The sequence below is a fragment of the Castanea sativa genome, chromosome 8 (assembly GCF_040712315.1).
Source record: "Castanea sativa cultivar Marrone di Chiusa Pesio chromosome 8, ASM4071231v1".
Taxonomy (NCBI): domain Eukaryota; kingdom Viridiplantae; phylum Streptophyta; class Magnoliopsida; order Fagales; family Fagaceae; genus Castanea; species Castanea sativa.
In genome coordinates this window covers 3981358-3987932 of record NC_134020.1, presented here as the reverse complement: position 1 = coordinate 3987932, position 6575 = coordinate 3981358, and positions in this window count along the sequence as shown.

Genomic DNA, 6575 nt, shown 5'->3' with positions numbered 1-6575 from the left:
GCCTCCTATAAGATTTATAGGTTTGGGAGAAACTTATGAAGCTATCTCAGTAGAGGCTGAATCGGATCCCTACACTTATGATAAAGCAATGAATGATATAGATGCACATTATTGGGTCTAAGCTATGAAATTAGAATTGGATTCTATGTATTCCAATCATGTTTGGGATCTTGTAGAGCCGCCTAACGGCATTAAACCTATTGGTTGCAAACGGGTTTACAAGAGAAAGAGAGGGATAGATGGAAAGGTTGAAGCCTTTAAAGCAAGGCTAGTGGCAAAAGGGTATACACAAAAAGAAGGTATTGATTATGAAGAAACCTTTTCACTAGTAAAAATGCTTAAATCTATCAGAATTCTCTTATCCATTGCTACTCATTATGATTATGAGATTTGGCAAATAGATGTTAAGACTGCATTTCTTAATGGCAATCTTGAAGAAGAAATTTATATGATGCAATCGGAAAGTTTTATAGCAAAGAACCAAGAGCATGTGGTATGCAGGTTGAAAAGGTCTGTTTATGGACTTAAGCAAGTATCTAGGTTATGGAACATCAGATTTGATCAAGCAATCAAGTCATTAGGATTTTAACAAAATCTAGATGAACCATGTGTATACAAAAGACATCGAGATAAAGTAGTAATGTTCCTAATGCTTTATGTTGATGATATTCTACTCATTGGACCAGTGAAGGTTTGGTTGTCAAGCCAATTTGATATGAAGGACTTGGGTGAGGCTAACTTTATTCTAGGGATCAAGATTTGGCGAGATCACAAGAATAAGATGTTAGGCTTATCACAAGCTGGATATAGAGATCAGGTTTTAGAACGGTTTAGCATGCAAAACTCCAAGAAATGATTGCTTCCTTTTAGACATGGAGTTCCTTTGTCTGATGACCAAAGGCCTAAGACTCAAAAGGAAGAAAATATGATGAGACAAGTTCCTTATGCTTCTGCAGTGGGAAGTCTCATGTATTCCATGCTTTGTACTAGACCAAATATCTGTTATCCAATTGGTATGGTCAGCTAATATCAATCAAATCCAAGACCAAAACATTGGCAAGCTATAAAGCACATTCTCAAGTATCTTAGAGAACGAGAGATTATATGCTTGTTTACCGATGTGAGGATTTGATTCCAATTGGCTATACAGATTCAGATTTTCAATCAGATCTTGATTTCAAAAAGTCCACTTTAGGTTGTGTGCTCACTGTGGGAGGTGGAGCCATAAGTTGGAGGAGTGTTAAGCAATCTTGTATTGCAGACTCCACCATGGAAGCTAAATATGTTGCTGCTTGTAAGGCGGCAATGGAAGCTGTTTGGCTCAAGAAATTCCTTTCTGATCTTGGTGTTGTGAGAATGAAGCAAGTTCCTATCACATTGTTTTATGACAATAGTGGAGCGGTTTCACAATCCAAAGATCCAAGGAATCATAAGAAAGGAAAGCACATTGAGAGAAAGTACTACATCATTCGAGACATTGTTGCTCGTGGAGATGTAGTACTAGTAAAGATTGAAAGTGCAAAGAATCTAGCAGATCCCTTTACCAAAACCTTGCTCCAAAGGACCTTCGAGTCACATTTAGAGGAGATGAGAGTTAGATTAGTGTACAATAGTTTTTAGGGCAAGTGGGAGATTGTTAGGATTAGTGCCCTTAAATTCTATTGTATAATGCTATGTATGATAATATGTATGACATTATGTATGACATGATGTATGACTTAATATTGTGATTAATAAAGTTGTTTTATTATAATCTAAAATAATGGTAACATGAATAATGGACATTATCATATAGTCCATGAAATGCATAGTATGTGATTTATGTGAAAAGTCATAGAAGATATAAATCACAAGTTCTTTGTAAACTCAAAATTATAATTCATAGTCGGTGATGAAATTGGGCATTTCATCTGCGAAGACTATAACATATCAATTAAGAGGATTTGTCTTGATCATGGAAGTGGAGACTTCTAGTTGATATGTTGATATGTTTTAAGAGTTAAGAAATATTGAATTGGATCGTTGTGAGATTTATTATTTTCCTAATGACTGTCAAATGAATAATAAATCTCATGACTTCTATTTACATGAACTCTTAATCCTGAGAGGATAATGGATCTAATCATGAAGTGTAGGTTGCTTTGATATATCAAGAGTGAGATCTAAAGTTACGGTCAAAACCTCAGTATGTTGGCAGCCACATTTAGTGTTGACGGAACATATATTCTCAAGATGGAATTCATAGTCTCTTAACAGAGATCTAAAATATTCCCTTGAGATAAGTTCTATGGGCTTAGTTATTTAGAGAGTTAGGCCTAACCACTTTGGTAAAAAGTTACTAAAGTATATATTTATGAAATTGAATTTCATAAATATATAATGAATAATTTTAAAGGATTAAACCGGGTACTTAAGGATAAAATATAGTAATTTACAAAGTGGCAGTCTACATTCATGACTTTGTATTACTACGAATATTTTATGAAGGGGTTGCATGTATAATAAAGTCTTGGGATATAATTTATAAATAAATCCTAGAGTGCAACTATATTTATATAGTGATATTAAAAATAGTTAATGGTAACTTTGGAACTAGTGTCTTATTGGTCCCTTTTGGTCCCACTCCAAGTCACACACTTAAGCTTAATTGGAAAGGCCTAAAAGGCTAGCCCAATTAAATAATCAGTTATAAGGAGAGAAATATACGGAATTTGTGTGTGTGAAAAAGAGAGACATCATTGTGAAATGGTGTGTATGTGAGAGTAAGACACTCTATCATTCTCCCTTTGAAACTAATTGAGATACCACACTTCTTGGGCGTAAAGTGGAATTAGAGTAAAGATTAAAAGTGTTCCCGAGTACTACTGACTTTGGTTTTAATTTTCACCACACCAAGGTATGCTCTCTTGTTCCTGAATTCTAAAATTTGCATAGTACATGTTAACAATTGCGAATGAAGTAGATCCGTTATTATTCCACTGCGTATGTTTTGTTTGCGATACAAACACATAATATTCCATCAGATGGGTCATCAAGATTGGGGATTGCCTGATCTGTTAGCCCATGGGTCGATCATCCCTTTTGGGGTTGGCCATCCCTTTTCGGCATCCCCATACTAATTAGTCAAAAATTATCCTCATCAAGATTTGAACCTGTTGATAGTATTTTATCTTGATGTTTTATGGTGTTTAGGATCCTATTTGAATATCTTATACTAGGATGCATATTATTGTATTTTATTTCTTTTAAGTACAATTGGTGATGCGAACCTCAATCGACTTGCTTTGAGACCCAACAAAAATATTGGAATATTTAACCCAGGAAAGCTAAAAATCAGATATTTGATAGAAACCCTGACCCAACGTTTATAATCGAAACGCGAACCAAAGGTATAAGTTGACCTTGACCCAATGATTATAAAGAATCACGAACCAAAGGTATAAAGTTTGAACGCCACAAGGAAGAATCCTTGATAAGTTCACAATTCTTGAAGAACCAAAAGAGAGCAAAGCCTCACCTTTTCTGAATTTTATTCAATAACATTATCTCAAAAACGTTTACAGACTTCAGAGCCTATTTAAGGGCTCCAGAAAACTTGACAGACAAGAAAATATATTCTAAAATAACTCCTAATTGATACCTTACCATATCAGGAATCAAGTTTGACCTAAAAAGCATTAAATGCACCTAAAAACAAGGAAAATACCTAAAAAACGTACTAAATAATAAAACCCTAAATAAAAACTGATTTGGTCTGAAATTAGCAGATCCAAAATAGGAAAAAATCTGCCTTAACTAATACAGAGCTGGAAAGTCAATCAGTCATTAATTCATGCCATAAATCACTCCCAATTAAGTCAGATCAGCCCTAAATAGCTTGAATTAAATTTACTACACTTTCATCTTCCTTTGGGCCAAGCTTGGAACATCCTGCATTAGAATCAGCCCAAATCTCTTGAATCAGCCCATTAAGTGCTTCTTGGATCTTCTTGGATCTTGCTCTTGTAATAGGCCCAACTGGAACATGCAATGGATCCTTGAATGCTTGTTGATTCTCATCAATTGGCGTAATTGTTGTATGTACTCAACTATTAGTCACTTAATGGGCCATTAATCACCTTTAATTTATGCTAGATATGGACCCACATCCAGTGGGACCCTCTGTGAGTACTATCTTGACGGGGTAGCCTAAGCATCATTCAAGTTTGATTTGGGATGTCCCTTTGGCAGGCGAGGTATGCACTTGTTCAAAATCGTACTCAATATATGTACTACAAAGATTTTTCTTACTATGCACTTGTCCCTAGCATTGGCATTTAAATTTGAAGCGTAATTATTATGTGCTTATTGAATGCTACATTAATACAACACTGCTCCGTTTACAGGAAGTGCCAGGTGTACTAACTTGTCGTCACTGATTTAGTGGTATGCCCAAAGGTAGGTTAGATCCACCATTTACCGCTTATATCACAGATGTGGGGTTAGGTGGGCTACTTTGGGTCCTAAAGATAGAGCTCGACCATACACTGATCACAGCGTTGGTGGAGAGATGGCAGCCAGAGATGCACTCATTTCACTTGCCCCAAGGTGAGATGACCATCACACTACAAGACCTAGAGGTTATAATGGGGGTACTTGTAGATGGCTTGCTGATGGTGGGATTTACCCATATGGACGACTGGGGCAACTTATGAGCCGAGTTGCTAGGCTATAGGCCACCGAGTATAAAAAAAAAAAAAAAAAAAGGTGTAAATGCACTTTTAGTCCCTACATTTTGACTTCTTTTCATTTTAGTCCCTACATTTTACTTTTTACCACTTTTAGTCCCTAAACCAATTTACGCGGGACATTTAAGTCCTTGAAGCACCATTCCATCAGCCAACTAACGGAAAAACTAACGGATCAATAAAATAATAATAAAATTTCTAACCTTCTTATTTTTTAAAAAAGAAAAGAAACAAATTAAATTAATTTTGTTTCTCCTTTTTGGGAAGAACATGAAGAATCTAGAACATGTGTTCTTCCCGTTAATCATGTTCTTCATTTTCTTCCCAGCAAACCTTGCCCATAAATTTAAAAAATCAATTTTTTCTTCTCTCTTTTCTTGTATTTCCTTGGCAAACGAAACCATAAAATCAGTCAGATTTACAAACATAAACACATGCCCACAGATTTACAAAACACAAAGACATTCAACAATTACTCTTTCATTCTTTCACATTCCAATTATAAACACAAAGACCTGATTCAAAATACCTTCAACAAACCCAAAGTCCTTACACGCCTTAATTCAAATTTACAGACCCAAGCAAACCCAAATGGCAAAAAATAATAATAATAAGTCTAGTGGATGACATTTTTACACCATCCAAGATTTTTTTTATAGATTTGAAAATTTCCAAACTCAGAGAGAGAGAGAGACTGAGAAATCTGTGAGCGAGTGTGAGTGAGAGATAGAGAGAAACACACCAGTGAGAAAGCCTCACACATCCACCGCTGATCTGCTTACCTGGTCAAAAGGCCCTCGGAATCTTCGGCCACCGTTTCCGGCACTCGCTCTCACCAGGTACCAACTTTTTCTCTCTCTCAGGTGAAAAATGTACTGTTGGGTTTGTTTACATTTACTCATTGTGTGTGGGTCTCTGTGTTTGCATTCTCAGCCGTCCGATAAGATCACCAGGTACCAACTGATCACAGCATCTCTCTAACCCAGATCAAGCCGATCTCAGCCTCTTTCTATCTCAAACCCATCGCACCCGATCTCAGCCTCTTTGATTAAGGTTTGGTTTGGGAGTGGATGAGTTGGGTGCTTTGCTAGGTTTCTATTCTTTCAATGTTTTGGTTTGGGAGTGGTTTCGTTGATGTGTGGCAGTGGATGATTTGATTCGAGGTGGTGCTTTGCTGCTTGCTGGGTTTCTATTATTTTGCTTGGGTTTGATCTTCATGTTCTTTGATTCAGTGGTGGTGATTTGGGGTTTTTTTTTTTCCAGTGGGTTTTTTTTTTTTTTTTTTTTGCCAAGAAAATTTATGGGTTTGAAGGCTAAGGTTTGCTTTACTGGGGATATGGGTTTGGGGTTTGGTTTGGATCTGAGTTTAGGATTTTTTTTTTGCTAGAGATTGATTATAGGGAGGAACACTAGGGAAGAACACAAAGAACATGAATGTGTTCTTCTGAAAAAAATAATGAAAAGAAAATATGTTCTTATGTAAAATTTTTGTTTGATAGAAAATATTTTTTTTTAAATTAAAATTGAGTAATTAATTTTATTTTTTAATTTTGGCATTTAAAAAATATAAAATAATTTTTTAATGCCCACGTTAGCCACATCAGCTTTTACTGTTAGTTGGCTGACGGAATAGTGTTTCAAGGACTTAAATGTCCCGCGTAAATTGGTTTAGAGACTAAAAGTGGTAAAAATAAAATGTAGGGACTAAAATGGAAAAAAGTCAAAATATAGGGACTAAAAGTGCATTTATGCCAAAAAAAATTTATTTTGTTTTTATTTTTGTATATCATCTTTCCTTTCTTTTTATATGCTTGTATTTTGTAAAAACAATTTTTTGGTTTAGTCAGT